Consider the following 23557-nt stretch of genomic DNA (forward strand, 5'->3'; position numbering starts at 1 on the left):
ATTAGGGTTTGATAAGGATATTTTTGCGTCTCAGTTCCATCTGTTTTGCCTGGTGTACAAGGCCTGCATCTTTGACATGGTCAGCTGCCTGTGCTCATCGAAAAATCAACCTGACAAGTTTGGAGTCCTTGATGCCTTTCTTTGTAATTCCATCTTGTTCTCTGAAACACAGCACAGCTGATCTTGGTCAAATGTGATGATTTGTCCCATAGCATATGTTACAGGCAAATTATTACAATGCAAGTACTTGCAACTTGAAATGGGCAGTAATACCAAAAAACAGTAAAGTGTAGTAGTAACTCAGATATATGGAAACCTGCCTGAATAGCTTCTATAATTTTGTATCATATATGTGTTTGCCCTTTATACATATTTTCCTTATAAACCACAGAAGTTTTAATAGGATGTGGGAATCCCCCAAGGCGTCATTCATCACAGGCAGACTTATTGAAGTGTGTCTTTATTTTCCAGGAGATGGTCTGCAAAGGTTCTCTTCTCTTAGTTTGATTAGTGGGTGGGAGGAGAAGGGTGCATGGAGTGATTAGAAGCATGCACCTTTACTGCCTTGCAGAGATGCACCCCTAGGCCTGTGGCACAGGGAAAAACTGCTGTGGAAGAGCTGAGTTTTCTGAAATGTGGCATGCTTTAGTGTTAGGTTGCAAGTATAATTAAGTCATTAGGTTTGATGATGATATTCTGATGCATTGGAAAATTGGTAATGGCGCTGTAGCAAGACTGAATAAAAGTGTTGTTCTTGATGTGAGGTGATACTTCTACTGTGAAAGCACACAAGAAACTCCATTATTAATGCAAGTGGTACACTGATTTTAAATGCAGTCAAAGCAGTAGGGAGTTTTAACAATTTTCAGGATAAGTGAAGCACTGCAGAGGTCATTTTCTCCCTGTGTACACTCACATTGAGGCATGTTGAAGAGCAGCTGGAAAAGAGCTGTAATACAGGAAAAGCCATGGTCCTTTCTTCCCTGCCCCAGGAACTGACCCATCAGTTTTCTGCTATGGTGACAGCAGATGGTCCCAGCTGATACTGCAGAAACCAGGGAGCACATTCAGTCACCAAGAGCCAAACTGATCTCCCCCAGTACTGGTTACATCATCTAAGCCAACAGTCAGAGCTCCTTCTGTGGCTAAAGGAGTTTTCTCTTCGTGCATAGCACATCCAAAGTGGATGAATTTAGCTGGCTTTTGGTGACACCTCCTTGGTTCCTAATGGGGAACTTTTAAATGCCCCAGACAAGATAGCTCCATCTGACAGCAGTCAGGTGCTCCTCTCTCTGGTGGGGATGTGTGTCAAAATTAACTGTTGGCTCCAGCAGTTGCTGGGAAGAGGTGAGGAAAAATAGAGGGTGAACTAAATAACAGATAAGTGAATAATGCATTTGCTTAGCTTCTTAAGAACTTGATCACTCTCTCCTTTTGCATTTACATGTTATCTGAGAATTGAGCACTATTTACAGCTGTATTCTATGCTGACTTATTACATCTGCTCATTATTCCAAATAAGAACTTTCTCTAAGTGTCTATCACAGGTGAAGAAATCTAAATAAATTAAGTACATCTGCAAACAGAGCTGCTGCTGTATTTCTTATGAACAAATAGACAAATGTTAGGAAAAATATTCTCAGCTCTCTGCTGTGTCAATGTGTCAAATCTCATCAGGATTAACTTCAACCCCTGGGTATCTGCGTATCTTTCTTCACAAACATTTATGAGTTCCTGGCACTGGTTACCCTGTCCTTACAAACAGAGAGACTTTTATGTTGAGATGAGTTACACAGATTGAGCAGAAACATTAGCACAGCAATTTGAAATGATTGATATGTGCAGTGCCTTGTCTGCAAAGCTAGTTACTTTGCTACTTTTGACAAGGCAATTTAACAATAGAAAATTGTTGATAGTGATCAAAACAGATTGCTGTGTGGAGATGGTGGGTTTTTCAAATGGAATCTAAGCTTTGTAAGCCTCCTAGTTCTGCCAAAAGCTATTTACCTTAAGTTACCCAAGTTCTTAAATTACTTAAATGCTTTGGAAATACTCCCTCTAAAAGGGGGCTCCAGAGAATCACAAAACCTAGATTTCATTTAATTGTCACAAGGTAAAATTTAAAAAATTGCCCAAGTAGGAATAGGATTTTTGCATTCGTTTATCTTTGAAGTCTGGCTCTAGAACTTCAAAGGCAGACTGCAGAAATGAGCTCCAAAGATAAAGAAGTGTGCTTTGGTATTTCATCTCCAGATTTACTGTTTAAATTCATGGATTTGCTATACAAACAGAATGTTGTGGTGTCTTCTAGATTGACAATTTCCTTCTGAAGATCACTGTGCCTTCCCTGTGTTAGTCCTGAGCTGCATGTGCCATTCTGGGACTCTCATCCCAGAATCCAAATGCTCTGGTTGGCTTGTGCCACTCTGATGTGCAATGTGCTCTTCACCTCAGGTGCATTTCCTTCTGCCAGCCCTCAGCTGCTCCTTGTAGCTTTCTGTGCTTGTGTTATTCCTTGTATCTCAGTGGTGCTCACGCATTCCAGCCATGCTTAGGCTGCTTGTTGAGCTTGATGCTGAAGGAGAGGCCCAAAGGGATAAAAGGTAGGGACAGAGGGGCAGGAGCACTTGGAAGGACCTGCCTAGGAATATGGTTTCATCACCTTTGTTCTCCCTTATTTTAGTTTAACCAGGGATCTGAAGGTCATGTCCACTGGCCTGGCTGGTGCTTCTTTGGATTAATTCCAGCTTCTGTCATCTGCTGTAGGAAATGTGTAATGGCACTAGAACAGCATGACAAGGGGATAGCAGCCCTGGTACTTGGCACTGCTACATTTCTCTCAGCCATGTTGAGCTTCTGTCAACAGATGACTACACTTTTATCATTGTTGTTGAACTTCAGGTCACTTCCATGATCTCATCTTTTATGAAAAAGAAAAATCAAATTAGTTTCTAAAAAAAAATTGAATTGATAAAATCTAGTTTATGAGAGTAGTCTGGCTTCCTTAGAGCAGCAGCTCTCTTATCAGGATCACAGCCTGAGGAGCTCCACAGCCCGTTTGTTTTTATGGTAATCAGATTCTTTCATCCCAGAATCCAAAATGTTGTTGGAGCATATTTAATATTCTAGTCCTTCCATGTGTCAAACAAATATTTGGGCTGTATTTAAGGTGGAAAACAAAATCACATGGTTTTTCCTCTTCCTCTGTATGGCTACCTGTCTTTATACATGTTGGTGAAAGGATTTCCCTGAATCCAACTACTGTGGGGAAAAGTTAAGTTGTATCTTGGCAGCCACAGGAAAACCTAAATTTGTTAGCCATTTGTTAGCATCTCTGCAGCAGAACAAGTAAGGAGAGCAGGAGATTCTGAAAGCCACTTTATGATGGATGAAGATATGGGTGGTGCTGGAGGAGTTTTCCAAAGCATACAGAATTGACTGTGAGCCTCTTGCCATAAATTACTCTGGAAAACTCCATTTGCAAAGTGATTTTATAAAACTGGGTATAGAAGAAAAGCTGTGAATGTCAAGCATGATTTCTTGCCCAAAGCAAGATTGTCTCATGCAATACGGTGCAATCTATGTACCTGTCTTTTACAGACCTGATTATGAGGGTAGCTGATATCTTTTTTCCATTTTTTTTTTTGGAAATTCACCGAGAAACTGTCTTTAAAATCATAGCTCTCCTTACCCACATAGCAAGATAAGAGACAATGTGCAGACAATATGCCATAGATTATTTTGCTAGGTGAGAAGGAAAAGCAAGATGTTCAGAAGACATATTATTTAATTTTTAAAAAAGGTAGCTTAATATATAAATCTTTGCTCATAAATTCTCCCTGAATGGTCCTATTTGGAAATTTATCATGTCAAAGTACTTTAGTTTCACAATCCATTTTTTTTCTACTTTATATCTTTAAGTTGAAGATTGATGCCTGATTAAAACATTTTTCCCGCACCAGAGAAATTTCCAATTAACAAAAAAATCCTCAGCAAAAAGGAACATGTCAAGAGAGAAAAATCACAGCTACCTGCTCTGTAAGTTTTCTACCAGATACTGACACCTGAGCTCTTTGTAGACTACAAGAATAATTACAGTGCATTTGCATAGGCTGGTGCTGAGTTCCTGCAAAAGAAATCCAGGAAAGGATTAGCATGCTTATTCACATACCTTGCATATTATACAGTGGATTCTTGAACTAATTGTTTCCTCTCCACACCCCCCACATCCCTCACCTCCCAATTTTATTGTTGTGTAATGTTTCTAGCTTGAAAATTTTAGATAGGAACTGACTATATTGGAATTTGTGGAGGGAACCAAGCAGAAACAAAATCAGTTTCCTAAGGAAATATTGGCTCTGCCTGACTTTCTGTGAGTGCTCTGTGGGAGTTGGACCTGTGTATTATCACAAGCTAAAGAGGATTTTCAGCCATTTGAGGCCAGTCATGATTCTCCAGCTAGGGTGAAACACCAACCTACACTTTGGGGATTTTTTGCTAAAATGACATCTAGAAACACTAGCTGAGTACTAGCACCTAAGTACACAAAAGAAAGCACATTGATCACAGGACCTAGAGGAGCAAGACCCTTGTCCTACCTACTGCACCTTCTGCCGTTTCATTTCATAGGTTCTTGTGTTTAACTGTGGAGAAGGAATATTCTGCCATTGGTGAAGGGAAGGGTTTCCTTGTGAAGGGAAAATCAAGGAGAGCTGTAACTGTTTGCAGGTTTATGAAAGGCTGCTGCACTGATGGGACAAGCAGTGATAAGGCTGAACTTGAAAAGGGATGATTTAGATAAGATGTGTTAGGTGAAACACCCTAACAATAAGACTGGTAAGAGCTTGTGCTGCCTGGGTATGATGCAGAGTCTCAGGCAGCAGAGATGCTGTAGGAAAAGCCTGGACATGCTTTTGCAGAGGATAAAGATGACTCTAGACATCTTCCTAAGGTGCTTTGTTGTCCTGCATCTCTGCCTTTCTGAACCTTCAAGGAGATGATGCCCTCTCAGAATTATTGATTTATCAGTGGACAGAGCACTAATGGGTGCATACAAGGGCTTGTGTTTTCTTTCCAGTTATATTGCTAGCATGCTGCATGACTTCTTGATGCTGCTGATCAGGGAGACTGCAAGAATTTTCTCATGTGTCTATTACAGGGACAGGACACTGCGCAATTCCTCAGATGTTAGAAATGTCCCTGTCTTTTTATGGTAATCGCTTCTTTCAGTAAACAACTGCTATGCTTGAAGCAATTCTGCAAGCTTATATACTGTATTTCAGAAAAAAAACCAAAGGTTTCAAAATTTTTTCAGTTATTTCTATAATTGTAGTGTCTCAGTATTACTTCTCTTTATTGCAATTTGTTTCTCGGTACTAAAACTGCCTTGTTACTTTGCTTAAGAGGCAACACTAAATAAATAAACAAATAATTTACCCAGCTTTGGTGTGAATTACACCCCTTTCACTATAATTCGCATGCATTGCAGAAGTTATTTTTGATCCTGCAAATTGAAGGGGTTTTGAGATTATGGACTAGTCTTTTGGAAGTGCTCATAGCTGCTCTTGCTCAGAACAAGGGAGAAGAGCTCCCCCATCGAGAACAAAGGGAGCTGTGGGGTGCTGAGCAGTTTTGAAACTTCATCCATACAGCTTTAGACTGTGCATTTTGTTAAGGATTCTCTCTGAAGGTTACAGTAGAAAGACTTGGTTTCAGCAGGCAATAACACCAAGGGATTTGAATTGATGCTTATTTTTCCTCAGCTGGGCAAACTAGGGCATACTGGAAAGTGTGCCTCCAAGAATCCAGGACCTGAAGAATTTGTTTCCAGACTGAAAAATTATCTCTGCTGTTTAGTACAGGCCTGCTGCATTCATACCTATTTTTAAGCCCCAGCCTTCCACATATTTATATTTCTCCCCCAGTATTTGCACTCTGACATGACAAGGTCTTTGCCTGCTTTTCTAGCAGTGAGCCCTACCTTCAGTTCTTGGTCTCTCTGATTTCAGGACTCTTTCTTTACAGAAACTCTTGGGGCTGACTTTTCAAAAATAGTGATATCTTCACTCTGTTTTCCCAGCGGTGAAGTCTTGTGCTAAGGCAGTAAATGCTTTTCAACAGTTACTTTCCTGTGAGAAAGTTGAATGGACGTGGTTTAAAAGCAGATATCTGCATTTCTTTGTTGCCTGTTAATGTCATGGTATCAAAGTGCTTCAGTACAGACTCTCATATCTCTGAAAAGCAGAAAAGTGTTTCTATATCTAGTTTGCAGAAAAGATGGAGTACAGACATGGTATTGCATGACATTTTACTTAAGAGGCAGAAATAAGTAATATCAATATGGTCGATATTAAACAACTTATAATGAAAGTGTAAATCTAAGATTGTTGGGTAGGGGCTTGGATGAGTTAGTCCTTGGCTCTGCCTGTATGACATTTTCATCAAACAAAGCTAAAATCCTTACTGATAAAATCTACAGATGACATTAAGGCTAAAGGAATAGCAAATAAAAAAGAAGTGGAAATCATAGCAGGCTGTATGCAGCTTATTCCAGATCTGCAAACATTGTGCGTTCCAGCACAATTTTGTGAAAAGGCACAGAATGCTCCCTGTACATACACGGGTGGGTGCTCTGTCCTAGGACATCAGATCTCCAGAAGGTAGCTGGGGACTCTGGTTTATGAATGGGATATTGAATGATGGATGTCCTACAGTGCTTATGAGTCAAGATACTTACATGAATTCCAAGTGTATAAAGATCAATTGTACCACAGGGGTACAAGGTTTAAACTGTGCTTTGTTGCTGTTAGGACTACTGCTGGAATGCATCTTTGATTTTCATGTTGATAGCAAAAGAATCAGTGAGAAAATTGAGGAGAACTGTGAGGAAGATAACTAAGGACCTGAAAACCAAGCTATTATTTAAAAACATGCTTGGTTATGAATTATATTTCCTCAAAGAAAACCTGATCACAGTCTAGTAATGTGTCTTTGAATGTTTGATAAATACAGTAACAGGTGTCCAGCCTTCAAGCAAAGGAACAACAACATACAGTAATGAAAAGTTGAAAGCACTGCTTCATTTTGAATGATCAAGATAATTAATGACTGAAATATTCAAGAGTAATTACAGATTCACTCCACACTGAAGATTAAATAAGGAAGTGTGTTGTACCAGAGTTGAAATTAGAAGGTAGAATGGATTCTCAACAGCTGTAATACCTGAGTCTTGGGGCCAGTAATTAACAAGTAGCCCCCGAGGCTGGGGCTACTCAATTTTATTTTCCTTTTTTTTTTTGTTTTTGTTTTTGCCTCCTGGATGTGAAATGCATCATGTATTTCCAGCCTTACAAAACTGGACCTATCTCAGTGCCCTCAAGACTAGCAGTTGTGGTGGTCTGCCTTATCTGCTTCTTAAGAAACCAGGATAACAGGTAGAAACTCCAGTAGGAAACTGGGAGGCATGCCCTTTCTGCAGCAAAACCAAATTTACCTGTATGCTAGGTTTAGGTGATTGCTATGTGAGTAGTTCTGTACCATCCTTTTTCCTATTCATTCACACCTGCTTTTCTCAAAATTAATTCAAACCCGAAGAGTAAAATATCATCTCTAATGCCTATTTCATTACATCTAGGACTGAAGCCACCAATTTCAATAAAATATATCCAGAAGGGCACTGTGTCATTTTCCTGAGCATTGCAGGAGACATATTAAAATGTGAATGCTAATTGAATGTAGGGAAGCAGGATTTGAAGGTTATGAGCTCTCTCTTGCTTTTCCTATATATTCAGTATTTCCCTTATTTTCATGTCAGTTCCCTGCCAACTTCTTTTCTGTTTGAAGTAATCATATTCAGCATTAGATTGTAGGATAGCAATAATAATAATAATAATAAAAGACTTTCTGAATATTTTAAACAGCATGGCATATATCCATGCTCAAAAAAATTCTTTGAATATGACCATGATCTCATTTCCTTCCTGTTCTTTCACCATCACACATGCACTGAAGTGAGGGACAGTCATTGCCAAGTTCTGCATCGCATAAGATCCAAGGGGTATTTTCACTTCTTTCAACAGCCAGGCTGAAGTGTTCATTGCAACCACAGTAAGGTCCAATAATGTGCACATTGATGAGAAAACTGCAGAGCAAACAGAAGCACGGCAGCCCTTTGTGTTTGAGATTCAGCAGGCACACAAGGCTGAAAGCGTCTCTTCTGCTCTGACATTATCTACAGGTTCAATCTACAATATGCTGATTCTATCATAATACAGAAAATTGGTTAATTCCCTCTGGAAATTTACAATAAAAATAATTCTCCCCTTGAACTGCTCTTGCTTCTTTCTTTGATTGGATGATGCTATCGCCTTCATTCTTAAGTGGGGGACAAAGACATCATTTACACAGCCAAGTATGTGCATTTATATAAAATCTGCACACTTTCTGCACATACTTTACACTTTCTCTAAAAATATTGGCAAGTGAAGATAATTAATCAAACTTATTTCCAAGTCACTAGGACCTGTGCAAAAGTTATATCACTTGCAGCTCTTATCAAATCACTTTAATTTTTTTTTCCTCCCCACAACTTGGCTGCTTCTTTTCTTTTGAGTGTTGTCCTGATCAAGGATGTCCAATTCAGCTCTGGAATTACAGGTCACCATGTCAGCTGATACAGAGATTTTATTATCCCAATAGGAGCCATTTTGCAAGTTAAATGGATGCATTTTATTCATTCACATATGGAAGACAAAAAAGCTTGGCAACAACAAAAAAAACTAATTTGAAGTTTACATGTTTGTGCAGAACACAGACTAGCCAGAAGCTAGGAATAAGGCAGGGACTGTTTTGGCAGGGAATGTATTTAAGCACCAGAACAACTTAACTGTTATGTGGATGAAGCCTTTAAGGGTCTGACAAATGTTATGAGCTTGTTTGTCACTTAGGAGGTGAGGGCCATGATTGGTGGATTGAAAAAAGATCAGATGAAGGAGATGGTGATCACCTTCTTCTGGCTTCCTTGTCTTAGGCACTGTGCATTTCCTGAATTTTTATGTATTTATAGGTAATGGGCCCTTGAAGGCCATGTGATTCTCCTTTCAATGTTTAATTAACACAGTTAATGGGAGGCAACTCCTCTTTTCCATGTGTGCCATTGTGAAGCTTTAAGGCATCTTTGTGTTCTCCTGAATTTAGTATTCACTGAGTCTGACAAGGAGTGAGCATAGATGGGTAGGAATGGATCACCTCTGGGAGCTGATCTAGTGGGACTGCCTTGCCAACTGTGTGTTTTCCCAAAAAGCATTCTCAAAAATTACAGGCTGGCTGTGTAGTGTATAGGAAATACACACCTTGATAACAACCAGTTAGTAGAATTGTAGGATAATAGTAGACTGGTGGTGATCTCATATTTTTTGTCTATTAACAGTTCTCTTCTATTAGTACTGGCTGTGGTGGAAAAACACAGTTATAGAGAAGCACAATTTTGTAATATACCTCTGCAGACTTTGAGGCATGTTGGCAAATACTGGAATACCATACACATGCTGGTTCCTAAGCTTGGAAGGCTTTGTGAGAAACTCACTGCAGCAGAGAATTTCTTACTCTCTGTGATTTCTGCTTCCTGTTGAGATTTACTGACTTGCTCAGTTTCCCATAAAACATAGAGAGAAGGAATCCACTGGGTAAAATATTTCTTTTCTTTTTTTCTCTTTTTCAAATTTATTTATTTCTTTGCAAGAAGCCATTTCATGAGCAATTAAAGTTTTTTATTTGCCCCAGAGTCATATTTTTGTTTCTGATTTGGCATATCTTTATTAGGCTGAATAAAAAAGCCCTGCTTAATTTCCAGAAGACTGAAGAAAAATAACTTGTCTGCCAAAGACATATCATGTTTGTAGCCAGGCACTTAAGCTTGATACTGGTTCAAGTTCAGCAAAAGTGCAGGGAGGAAGGGCTGGCTCTGGCCGGAGAATTGCCACAACCTTTGCACTGCCTTCCTTGCTTATTCTAAATTTTGGGAAAATCATGCTACTGGCCTGTGACATAGCCAGGATGGAGTGGAAGCAAACTGCATCTGGTTTTGAGAGAGTGGTTAAAGCCTCTACAAACAATGTTTCTGAGAGCAGAAGCAGGAGTAGCTGGCCTGGGCTTCTATTTTCTCTTACTCCCATAAGAACTCAGCAGTCTCCTCCTGTGGCTGGCACAGGCATGGCTTTAAGCCATTTCATGGTCTCCTGAGAAATTGTGCCATGTATCTGCAGGAAAACCAGATAAAACACACAGGTGCTCAGTCTCCAGGGAAAGGGAAATGAGACTGAGAACCTGGATAGTTTTTAAGGTTTTTCTCCTAGATCTTCTGCTTCTGAATGCAACAATCTAGTATTTCTACTTCCCCAAAAGGGAAGAGATATGTTCTGAGCTGGCTAGAGAGCTAAGCTGATAGAAATGAAATGAAGGAAAGATTTTAGAAATATCTTAGTTGCTTGCATTAATTAGGATTTTTTTTTTAATTTAAAAATTATCTCAGTACAACAGAGCTTTTCGAAGTAGTTAAGGAATAATAGGAAAAGCAAGATTTAGTTTAGCATTGAATTCTTTATATATGTAAATAAAAAAGACTATTATTTTGATTTTTCATAAATATTAAAACCCATTTTTTTATTTATACTTTTTGGATTTTTTAAAATAAAACAGCTAAGCAACCTCTTATTCACAGGGAAAACAATCCGTAAATGCTGTATAATAATTATGCCTGTAAAGTCGCTTACCATTATTTGTTGTAACATATTTTAGACAGCTTGCTACCAGTCAAATGAGTTTATGAAGCACAGGTGAGTAAAAGAATAATTCTTGTTTTTTAACTGTTTCTGTGACTTAATGGAGGAATAATGAGCTGGAACATTTCCTGCTGTAAGAACACACTCCCTAAATAACCTCACCCTTAATTCTACACTGCATAAGAACAATGCACCTTCCTAGTTTTGCCTTAGAATATTAACACACATCCTGATTTCAGGATTGATTGAGTTTTCTTTTTAGAACAAGAGCTGACAAAAAGAAGACTGCTTTCTAGAACCTAACAGCTTTGTGTATCTATTAGGTAGAAAGCTCCTAGGCAAAATTAGACAAGATAGAATAGGATATGTGAAGTTCTGTTGTTGTATGCCTTTTGAAATGGATATATATTACACCACTCTCCTGAACAGAAAAAGGCAATGTCATAATGATCATGTTATAAACACTTTGGAAGCTCCAAGGCATGGAAGAAATGATCTTATTTCAAGTTGCTACTTCCTGTTCTGACAGAGGAAAGGGAATGAAAGGGTGAACTGTAGATTCATGATGGATGATCTTCACTGCAGAGTATCAGAGTAACCTCTTGCTTGGTCAGCAGTCCAAAATTTTGGTCTTGCTGAGACATTGCACATGCTGCACTGCTGAGACATGTTGCACGTGTTGCAGCTGTAATAACTTTGTCGTGCCTCCTGATACCACCCACCGTCTCTTGATCCTTTAATTAACCTAGATATGTCTAATAAGCATGAGATCACAACTTTTACCAGTCTGTCCAAAATAACATATACTGGAGAGAAGATTGTATTGCTTTGACTACTTTGTGTTTAGTTTCTTAGAGGAGAAAACATTGAAAAGCAAAATAGGAATAATAAATAATTTTATTAATGATAGGGAATGAATTAGGAAACCAGCTCAGATACAATTTAAACAGTTAAAGGAGAGAGGGATGGTTTTGCTGATGGTTGGCAGTGGCATCTCAGCAGCAAGGAGCCAAAATTTCTGTTGGCTCACAAAACAAGGGAAAGTGAAAAATGTAAAAATAAAGAAATGAAAAAACCCCATATGTCTGTGTGATCCTGATGAACCTTGAAGACACAGTTTTGGTAATCTGGTGCCAATGCTGTCAGCAATAATTCAATAGGAGCCTCTTAGTGATTAAATATCCTTTTTAACATCAGTAATAATTACTGTGTACACTTAAGCAATAAATTAATTCCTGACTCCAATCCCTTATAATTAAAGTTAATGAATTGAGTTGTCTTTAGTATTAGGTAGGCCTAAACATTTATAAAACTACAAGGAGAAGAGATAAAACAGGAAGCTTTTGCAGAGATAGTTTAAAGGTAAATGTTACATGCTCATTCTTTAAAACAGAAATATATGAAATTGAACGAAACATGTATTTGTAAACTAAAAAATGTCAGCAGAATGGTCTAGATGCATTTTTAGCTTGTTGTCACCCTCCATCCCCTGGTTAGAGAGGCTTGTTGAAAGTTTTCAGAAATCTAAAAAATATTTTGATTATCCATTCCTACTCTGTTTTTGGCTCACTTTCCCATGTTAGTTCTGAAACTATTGGAATGGGAAAGTATTTGGATGATTCAAGTAGTCACTAGTGAGCTGGATTTTCACAGCACTCAGTAATGGCTTAATTCTGTTTGCCATTCAGCATGAGAAGAAGCAGTGTTAGGGACACCTGAAAACTCCAAGGTAAGGACTAGAAAACTATTCCTTCTCCTTCAGTTCTGTGGATTTGTTAAAAAGAGTAATGATTAACAAATTATAAAAAATATTCTTGACAGAATCTCACAGCAAAAAAAAAGTTCCATTACTCCAAGTTATTACTTCTCTTAACATTCCAAGAGCTCAGCAGTAAAAAGAGGTATTTCATTCCATCTTGACAGGTTCCTGCGTGTGTTTAGTACAAAAAATAGCTGAAAGTGGTTGGGGATGCTTGATCCAGTAGATTCATCTTGTGCTATTAGTAGCTGCTGTAAGGGGAAAGAAATACAATGAGGTTCTGTGCCTTTGCTAGCTGATCCTCAGTGCTGAGTGATTTGGAATCTCACCTTTGTCTGGGATGCATGGTCTTTGGCTCTGTTGCTCATGCAAATGTGGAAATGCACTGGGGCCTGTATCAAAATCTCAGCTGGGATAAACTGATGCCAGTGGGCTTTGGTACAAGTAGGTGTAGCCCCAGAAGACTGACAGGCCTGAAAATATCTGTATCCTGTGCAGGTTTCATGTGGCTACATGCACGGTTTAATGGCTATTTAGTGTCTTTAAAATGTCTGCTATTTGCTAGTACTGCCTTTTCTGGAAATTCCTTTAGATGGCAGTTGGGCTGCCTTTAAAAAAATATCTGACTCAAGTCCCTTAAGCAATCCCCATTAAATGAAAATGTTCAGCCATTTCAATCTCAATGGGAGATTTTTGTCTGAGACAGAATTTAATGTGGTGCTCATTCACATCTGTAGGAATATGTTTAAAAAATCAGAATGACCCAATGTACTAAAATGAAGCACATAAATCATATTATGGCATTAATCAGATTGCCATATGCAGTTGCCAGCCTCTGCTTAATTTGACTGGGATATATAAAAACATAATGCATCAAGTAAAAGGTATTTTTAAATGGGCTGAAACTAGTATATAGTCCATTACCATTTCTATTTTTTATTACCATTTCTATTTTTTTATTAATGATCAAATGGAAAAAGCTCATTTGTAGTGTTGATAACTTGAAAACTTGGCAGTCATGTTTTTGTGTTCTTCATAAAATAAAAAATGTGAGAGAGTATGTGGGCCTCAGAAATGGCACAGGCTTGTGTTCATACATAAGTGTGTTCATATTAACATAATTTACATAATCCCATGTAAGGGCTTTTTTACAAATGGGGCAATGGAAAGTGTCTTGAGTGACAGTTCTCTGGATATCCTCTGCACTTTCAGTGAATTATGTAAAGGTCCAGTGAATCAAGTGCTTTATAAGGAAAAGTGCCTCTGATTTTTCCAGTCTTGATGCATATGGGATTGAGTGTTTACTTTTCATGACTAAGACAGAAAGCAACTGAATTGCAACCAAGTGTATGATTTTAAAGGTTTTTTAATAAGAGAAGGCTTTCCCCTATTCCATTCTGCATAGCACTTTCTCCCATCAAGATTTGACTGGTTTATTCCCCATTCTCATCAGAATTTCTCTGTCTTTTATTTTTAAAGACTGTTTTCACATTGAATCATCTCATTGTGGTTTTTAGTTCTTTCTGAGTGTGACATTCATAATGAAAATCTAAAAGTGTCAGTGTCATTTCCATGCTGGAAATTGATATAATGCATGCTAATCAAGACTTCAAAGGAGGAACTGTTTTTATTATTTTAATTTAAATGTGATGGAAATGTTTTCTTGAGTCAAGCCTGAAAAGCACATTTGAGGTAGATCAGTTCAGGGAAGAAGCAGAAAGAGGTGATAATTTGTGAAGTGAACAAAGCTGTTTCTTGCCATCTTTCTTCCTGAACTCTGGCAGATTTAGGTACCTTTCTGATAAAAGTTTCTGTATTGGTTGTTCACTATCTCCTTCTGTGGATTTGAAAGTGCCACCATTATAAACAAATCATAAGCATTGAGTAAAATGTAAAAATTAAATACTAAGTTTAGGTGACAATTTTAATAAAATCTCTAATAGTGTTAAGAAATATTAGTTACACATACACTTTGGTCTCTGCCTCAGAACTACTGATGTGATTTTTGAAGGGATGAAGTAAAACCGAGGTTTTTTTTTTTTCTTTTCCTGAAATCCATGTTGTCATTGCCCTTGTTTAAGGTAACATTTCCTTCTCCTGAAGCTCATTGCTGCCAATGCTTTTGATATAACTACTTCAGAGGCCTATGTTCCTGATCCTTCTGCATCCCTGCTTCAAGCCGTTTGCTTGTGTGATCTGCAAATTTTTAATGGCCTGATGAATGGGTGTTAAGTATGAAATGGGAAAGAAAAGGCACATGGGCTGCTTTTGAACTTTTCACTTCACCTCAGGCTTCAGGTGAAGTGAAAAGTTCTTCATCTTCTAAAGGCTGCTGCTGAACCAAGATGGGCGGCTGTGTGCAAGGCAGTAAATGGTTTTCCCGTTTTGCAGGGAAGTCACCTCTGGTCCTGGTTCAGCTGGAGCTGTACTTGCAGAGCAGCAGGGCCAGATCTGGCTCCGTTTCTGACCCTGCTCTCTTGACCATCGGATCTCTGCTGCTTTCCTCCTGAGCTGCATCTGCTAAGCACTATATTGCTGTATCTTTTCTCTGATATATTTCTCAGCTGTGTCAGAGGGCTCATGACTAAAACCTTAGTGTTTTTTATCTTTGAATTACAGGTTTTTCAGCATAGAGTTAATTGCTGCATACATTTTTCAGTGACAAAAGATTAGGAGTTTATACTCTGTGTATGCTTTTCCCTCTCATGTTCTGTAGATTGCTCCATGTTGCATTTGCCAGGCTGTTGGGTTGCCACTGTTTTGCTGTAATTTTCTAGTCCAAGGTGCTCCTTTAAGGATGAGTTTTCTTCTCAATATTCTTGCATGTCTTTTGCAAGAGGCATGCAGGGGAGGTGATAGACACCAGTTCCAGCCACAGCCTGAGCTTTTCCAACTTGAATTTCAGAACTGAAAACCAGCCTTGCATTGCTGATAAATTTACAGTTCTACTTTAGCAGCTGCAACTTAAAATAAAAGTACTTTGTTTTGGATTTTTGGCATCACATATTTAAGAACCCTGTCATCCAGCCTCTGGAAACTAGAGGTGAAAATGTAGGAAACAAAAGTATAGACCTTTGTGGTGACTTTCAGGACTAAAAAGCAGTTTAGTCTTGGAAATTGCTTTTCTTTTCCTCTGTGGAGCTGTGTGCAGAGCAGGCTACATTTCCCTCCTGTGCTGTACAGCATTCTCTGCTTGTCAGGGGTACAGGTAACTTTCAGCTTGTCATTTGCTTGATGTTTCTAGTACTGCAATAAGCTTTCATATGTGTGTGTTCTTGCCAAGTATATGTCCCCTCGTCTGGCTCTCTTCCTTCTAGTTTTAGAGTATGTGCCACATTAAAAACATTGGTGGAATTATCTGCTGGGAGATGACACTCTGAGCTGAAAAAGTGAATGATAAGTAATGAGGGACGAAGTGGGAAGTAATGTATAAATGCAGAAGTTTTATGCTCTGAAAATTACTGTAGCATCGAAGTCCCTAGATGAGTAAAACAGTGCGCCAACATTTCATCACAGACTCTCATCAAAACTTCAAATAGAATTTTTACATCCATACACTATCATGAAGTATTTATAATTATTGTGCCAGGAAATCTAGCTGGTGATTCTCAGAAATCAAAGGATGAAAAATAAAAGATACATAAAAGAATAAATAATTACTGACTCTCTCTGTGCATTCTCTAAACCTAGAGTGTCAAAGTTTTTCTGTAGCGGGGGATGACTGACATTTTCAATTCAGCTCCCTAGGAGAGAAATACAAAATGTGCCAGTGGAGGAAGGAAGGCTTCACTATACAGAGCTCCTAGTGAAATCAGGAGGAATGCTAACTGTACAGCTTAGTGTCTATGCCCTGGCAGTTAGGGGTAGGTATCTTTTTCCAGATATTTAGGCACTTGATAAATAGGCAAAAGTCTAGTACCTAAATATCTCTAAGGATGTGGCCCTTGTACGAGTGAATTGTGATATTTTTCTGCAGCACATAAACATTGTGATATGCACAAAACACTGCTGCATCAGGATTTCCTTAATTCTGATTGAGGGCTTGCATTTTCTTCATTAGGGTCCTAGAATATTTGGAGAGGTTTTGGTTGGAAGGGACCTTAAAGGTCATCTAATTCAAGGGCAGGGAAAACTCTTACTAGACCAAGTTGTTTAGAATTCTATCCAACCTTGAAGACTTTCAATGATGAGGCAAACATAACTTCTCTGGGAAACCTGTTCCAGTACCTCACCACTCTCATAGTAAAGAATTTCTTCCTAATATCTAATCTAAACCTGCTGTCTTTCAGTTTGAAGCCTTTACACCCCTTCCTTTCACTACATGTTCTTGAGAAGTAGTGGAAAACCAAACTTTTTTTGGAAATTATTGAGGCATTGAGCTCCTAATACAATCAGGATGGAAAGAGGGAGGAAGTTGGAGGCTTCTAGCTGAGTGTCAGGGCTGATGCTCCTGTCTTGGGATATCAAGGCGAGGTGTAGAGAGATGCAGGTGGTGGAAAGCAACAAAGTAATTTTGACCAGCAAGGCAGTGAGGGAGATTGAAACCACTCATTTTTCCTGCTCATGTGGCATGAACAAGGCATAACTGATTTCTCCTCAAGTTTTACCTGGAGCTGAGTAGAACCTGTGTGATGGTAATTACAGTGTGCTGAGCCCAGGGCAATGCATCATGCTGGGATAGCCTGTGTCCCTACCTGGATGCCAGCCAGGCTGGGGCAGGGTGCAGGGTGGGACTGTATCCAGGGGATGCCCTTTCTGCCCTTTCTCCTTTTTGTGAAGTGCCACGTGGGCATTGTCCTGGTGGAGGAATATAGACCTGGTGGCATCTTTACTGCATCCAACTACACAGCTGAGAGAGAGGTAGCTAAAGGCACTGTAGGAAGTCCCAAAGAACACAGAAATTACTTTTTTCTTTTTTAATAATATTTTAACAGTTACCTGTGCCTTACTTGGCATGTTGTCAAAATAAGCTCAATTTGTGGAAAATAAAAGGTATGCCAAAATGGACAGACTGGGAGGGGAGAGAAAGAAAGAAAACAGGAGCATGTCAAGAATCCTGGCCATGACTCATTCTCTAGATCCAGCATGTGGCTTTACCCAACTAGATCTTAGTTTTATAGGAAAATGTTCCATATTCTTTTAAGGTCTAGCATGGCAGCCTTACATCTTAACTTACACATTTTTCAGCTCTTGCTTGGATTCAGTTGTTCTACACCCACTGCAAAGCTGAATCAATCTTTGTGCCACAGTTAAATACTGGATGATTTAGTGTGCCATCAAAAACTGCATAAACAGCCTATTAGAAATGTATTAAACATTCAGTAGGAAATTGACTGTTCACATATCTCCTTGCAGTAACAATACCCAAATAATACAGCAGTCATTACCCAAATTATCTAAACTTGGTTAATTGTACAACAATGTGATCATGGTTTTGTGACTGATGATTTTGATTAATAGAGTGCAAGAATAAAGTATGACAGCTACATTTGAAAGGATGAGGCTGTGTTTCCATGAGTAAATGACAGGGAAATATTTGCAGTGGTGTTCCTTAATCCCCACCAGTATCTAGACTTCAGACCTGTGACCTTTTCTGCAGGAGGTAGATCTCTGTTCTAGTAATCACAATTCCAGTGGTAACAGTAATGAAAAAAATTCAGACCATTTCCTGTTAATAGCATGAATTTACTTTGCCAGAAATATGCCAAGGAGAGAAACAAATTTTCATATGTGCTAAATTTTTGAACAGAAAAGGATCTCAAAGATTGTTTGAATACCAAGATGATAACGTGTCCTGACAGTGGTAAACTTGACTGATGGAGTAGGGTAATTGGTTTATTGTTATTCACCCACAATAACAGAAAAATCCCACATATTAATTTGTACGTTACTCTCATTTTGTTATGAAATTCTGGATAGGAAGTCAGTCTAATGGTTTCAAAATATCATACAGTTTATCAGGGTACTTAAAAATGTCTGACACCATTCTGAAACAGTTACTGCTTTTCATATGCTTAAAATACTGAGAGAATATGTACTTGTCATCTAGAATGAGGGGATCAGTCCAAAGAGATGATGGGGCAGAAAAAAAGCCTGTTGATTGAATGATACCATGAGGATACTCTTCACCATCACTCACACATTGGATGAGGCTGCGGATACGATGGCCAGAATTAACTGTTCTCATCATATCTGGCATTTGTAGGAAATTATGTGGAGCACTGCCATGACTCATAGCTTCCCTCTAAGCCTCATTACTTCCATCATTACTCCTCTAAAAGTCTGTCTGCATTTTCAGAGTATTTCTGTGCTTTCATTTTGAAAGCACGGAACAGCTGGAAAAGAAAAGGAGTTGTTTGGAACAGGAAGCATGCCTTGAGTTGAAAGGAATGCAGAGGATATTTGGAAGAATTTCTAACATCATAAGGGAATTAAATATTTGCCCTGAATTGCCAGTGTGTCTGTGGAGAGAGGGAGTCATTAAAAGGAATGATGGTACTCTCGCTTTCACCCAGACTGATTTATGGTTTCACAGTCTCTAAGCAGGGAGCTGACTGATTTGTCTCCAATATGTTTCAAGGGGTACATTTTCTTGTCCCATCTTCCCCAGGGTTTAATATGCTGCCTTGCCCTCTTACTGTCTTGCAAATTTTCCTGAGGTGGAAGAGTGAGTCCTTCTCAAATGAGAACTGCAGGTTCTCAAGGAAATAAATTTTGTCCATGGTTGGGCCCCAGGCTCAGAAGATATCAGAGCCTAGAGACAGGTTCCCTGTCCCTATTTGGCGTCTATAAAATTGCTTTCTTTGCCTAGGCCCAAACTTTATTTTCAAGTCATGAGAATGAAAGGGAAAACAGTGTGTGCCCATAAGGAAATGCATTGGGAATGGATGCAAATCAGGTCTCCTGCCGATTCTGGCCATCTTGTTGGGATGCAAGGATGTTTTTGTACAAGATTTCTGTCAGACTGTAGGCAAAAGACCTGAAATATCTCCTCCTTTTCCTGTCTCTGTACTGCTCAGGCTTTTGCACCATCAGAGGAATGAAAGTGTTTAACTTTTAAACATGTTGTTGAAATATTAAACAAAGTTTTTCCCGCTGATTGTTAATGCCGTATCAAAGCAGGTTTGAAACGGCTTCATAATCTCTTACATAATGCTGTCATGCTGTTTGTGTCACTGATACTATTTCATCCTGATAGCTGCCACTGGCAGGAGGCTCAGAAATGTGATTGTAACCATTCTCAAATGCATCTTAGATACATTTCACAGATTGCTCTTGGGGAGAGGTTCTTTCTTATGCTACAGCTTTTTTTTGGTGGAAACCAAATAGTGTTCCATTACCTCAGTCTCCTTGTCTGTGCACTGCAACACAGATAATCCTCCTCTTCCTCCCAAAAGGTGGATTACACTTAAAATAATTGCCTTTTGCTGGAGTAGGGTTAAGGAGCTAGAACAGAAAGTCCTCCTGTGCATTTTGCTCCTTCATACAGATGGTTCAAGGGTTGAATCCAGTGTGGTATTTTCCATTGTACCTAATTCTGGTGCAAGATAATCCCCTTGTACCCAGAGAGGAGTCTGTGAGTGAAATCAAGACGTGTCTACCCTCCTCCTCCCTGCAATTGCTGGTAGCTGATGAAGGGATTGATTAATGTGGGGTGAGGAGATCCTGCTTCATCTGAGTTAGATCAATAACTTGGGTAGTGTCTTTCCACTTGAGTAGCCATTTCAGTGGGCCTGGATAAAGGAAATCTGTGCTTCTTTGGGGAAAAGAAAGAATTCTCCAGAAAGAATTCAGCTTAACCTTCTACGGAATGCAATACATACTGAAACAGCAAATGTCTTTTGCCAGTTAGGAAAATGACTTAGATATGGGCATGAGAATTTTTTAAAGATTATATCCTTCAAACCTCAGTGTAAGAAAGTTACTGAAGCATGTAATGATGCCTTTTGGAGCAGGCACAATCTTTACTGCTTCCCTGAGACAGAATGCTTGCTTGGAATTAGCCTTCAGGTAAATATGTCTTTTGGCATATTAATTTCTTCCTGGAGCCTTCAGGAGCAAACAGGTATTCATGGTCCTCCTACACCATTGGAAAATGGTGCAGAATAGTGTGTGTTAGCTATTTGTCCTGGTTTAGGGCAAATTGTCCTCACCCCAGAACAGTGAGGGAAGGAAAAGAAAGAGGAAAGAGCAACAGAATAGACTCCTCCCTGCATCCCCCCCCCTTCTTCCCATTTCCAATGTGGTAGAGTATTTTAAATCCAAAATAGAATATAAACCCTGAGATATTTGTGCTGTGGTTTAATAAAAAAAATTACAATTGATGTGCCCCAAGACAGGGTGAACCTCTTTGAGAAAACACTGTCATGTTTTTTGAAAAATCTGACATGTTGTTTCCATAATCAAAATTTGTACAGTCTGTTTTGAAGCAGCAGTGGTCATCTGGAAAGGGAAAATTTCCACTTTGGAATGTCATAGGAAATTTTGATCTAAGAAAAAAAAAAAAAAAAATCAGTGTTCTTAAGGTAGAACTGCCAGAAGGGAAATTTAGAGGAAGTCCATGAATGCAGTATCAGCAAGGGGGAAGGAGGACTGAGAGGCTGAGAACATGTGTGTACACTGGGACTAATCAGGAAAATCTCCCTGGAATAACAGGAAAGACATTTCCGTCAGAGTCCCAAAGCTTTGGCAATTGGTCTACTTTTTTGCATCTCTACTGATACTTACTAGATTTGGCAAATTGTTTTGATTTAGTGGCTCAATGTAGCAAACGTCTCATGGAGTATGGAATTAGTAGTCTGCTAAGTGCTAAACCTAATCTGCTATCCACTAATTCAATAGGAGAACTTCCTTCTGGATTTGCAAGATGATGGAACAGGTTCCAAGCAGCCCAGCCTTTTGAGGGCTGTAAGTTGGACACAGCTTGCTGAGCTGGTGTCAGACTTATTGCTTGGATGTTTATCCTTTCTAGAAAGCATTTTTTCTCTTTTCCTCTTTGATACAGTATTTTCCCTACTTTGTTATTTCCGCATTGATGAAAGCACACTCAGTTTTTGCAGTTCAAAACCCCTACTGAGCAGAATTTGAGTCATCTGAGAAGGAGTATTTTTACCCTATAGGAATGTACTGAAAACTGGATTACTGCTGTTTCTGCCGCACAGAGAAGCTCTGTTTGTGAGCTTACCATCATGCATGTGAATAAAGCTTTATAGGATCAGGGCCTTAAGAGCTGAAAAGTGTTTTGTAAGATTTTTTTGAATGTACTCATCACACCTAATTGTTAATGATAACAAAACAAGACCGTATCTAAAGTAATGACAGGAAGCTACTGTCAATCCATGTATTTCTCAAGAAAAAAAAACCCAGGAACTTCAAAAAGAGCTGTGAATTTTACAATATTTTAAATACTACACAGATTACCTGTCACGATACTTCATAGTGTGATATTTACTATGGTTTTTCTGTCTTGATTTTCCTTTTACCAGAGGAAATTCATGGCAGAGTATTGTTTATTCAGTGTTGGGGTGGGGTTTCCAGCCCCAGCAGAATAGTGCTTCACTGTTAGCCCACTGCTGATCACCAAGGACCAATGCCAGCCTCACAATTTGCTGCTTTCTGCACACACACTGGGAAAGCACAAAAAGTTCTCAGGCTCGTTCCAGCTATGCTTTGAAATCTGTCTGGAAAAGATTCTTCCCCTTCAGCAGTCCTGGTGATTAATTAGCTAGCACGAACCTCTGCAACAGCTCAATCACTCTGAACAAGTGGTGTCACATTCCCTTCCTAAATGTGATTATTGCAAATGTCCATGACATAGCAGCAGGCTGCTTCAGTGGGATCTTTCACTGCTGCAGAGATTACAGAACATTTGCTGCTTTCATTTGCTATCAGGCACTAGAAAAACCTCAAACAGTTTCAGCTCTAAAGTCAGGGAATACGTATAGAGTTTTTGGATGTATTGGAAACTTATTTGCACTATTAAAAATTGAACACATGCAGGATCAAACTGGACTTACAAGATAGGTAATTTGGGGATTGTGTTTTATGAATGATACTTCATTTTGAAAATGTGATTCTATTGCTTGTTCTTGTCTGCTACTGCTTGCTTGCAGACACCAACCTCTTCTCATACAGGTAAATTATTTGTCACCAATTGCACAGGGCAGATATTTCCTGACGATATTAAGCATGGCTCCCCCACTTTTTGGCACAGCTGGCCCCTGCCTCCCTTCTAATCCTCCAGATGCTTATATCTAGGGAAGATAGGCACCCTGTCCAAGAATTTCTGAAACCAGAAATCTGGCTTAACTACTAAAAATACAATCCTATTATTAGCTCAGAGTACTGTCAGTATTTGTGTCTGAATTCTGAACTGGCTGTCATGTCCTCCTTATTGTAATTTTGTAGGGGGATACAGTATGGGTAAATGAAGATGGTATGGAATGTAATCTTATCCCCCAATGAGTTGCAGCTGAGCCAATTACTAAAGATTAAGAGCAGGACGGATGTTAACAGGCCACACCTATAGCAAATAAGAACAAGTGGTATAAAAGAGTGGATTGGTGGGATCAGGAGTCAGATGATGACTACTGCAAGGACCAGGAACAGTCAGTGCTTAGAGGAGCTCCCTATAAGAAACATCGAGGAGGTACGAAACACCATAATGATAATAGAACTCTTAAGCTACATAAGACAGCATAATTTCAGCATGTCTCAGCAGGATCATCCTAACACCAGCATTTACAAAAGAATCTGTCTTAAACCCTTGAAGCTTTTATCGTGGTGCTTGTTAAAAGATAAAGAGGAAGGCCATACTAGGGAAACAAGAGACCAAGGAAGTATTTAATACCAAGGCAAGCATTACACTGGGCCCAAAGCAAGGAGAGAACTGGGATCCTGTGCATCCTAACCTAAAATTCTCCCAAATAAACTGCATTGCTAAAAAATGCAGCTCTGAGCTCAGGATTAAAAGACAAAGCAAGAACAAAAAGTGTTTGCTTTCCTGTGCTATAGTTAAAAT

General features: G+C 39.0%; 1 long non-coding RNA gene across 1 annotated transcript in view; it reads left to right on the plus strand.

Annotated features, from left to right (window-relative positions):
• LOC132072770 (uncharacterized) overlaps nt 1–11810 on the plus strand; it is a 52435-nt gene extending 40625 nt beyond the window's left edge. Inside the window, exon 3 of the long non-coding RNA XR_009418385.1 lies at nt 11041–11810. This is a non-coding gene — a long non-coding RNA (uncharacterized LOC132072770). The remainder of the gene's footprint in view (nt 1–11040) is intronic.
• Nucleotides 11811–23557: the final 11747 nt, after the last annotated feature.

Source organism: Ammospiza nelsoni, chromosome 4, assembly GCF_027579445.1.
Source record: "Ammospiza nelsoni isolate bAmmNel1 chromosome 4, bAmmNel1.pri, whole genome shotgun sequence".
Taxonomy (NCBI): domain Eukaryota; kingdom Metazoa; phylum Chordata; class Aves; order Passeriformes; family Passerellidae; genus Ammospiza; species Ammospiza nelsoni.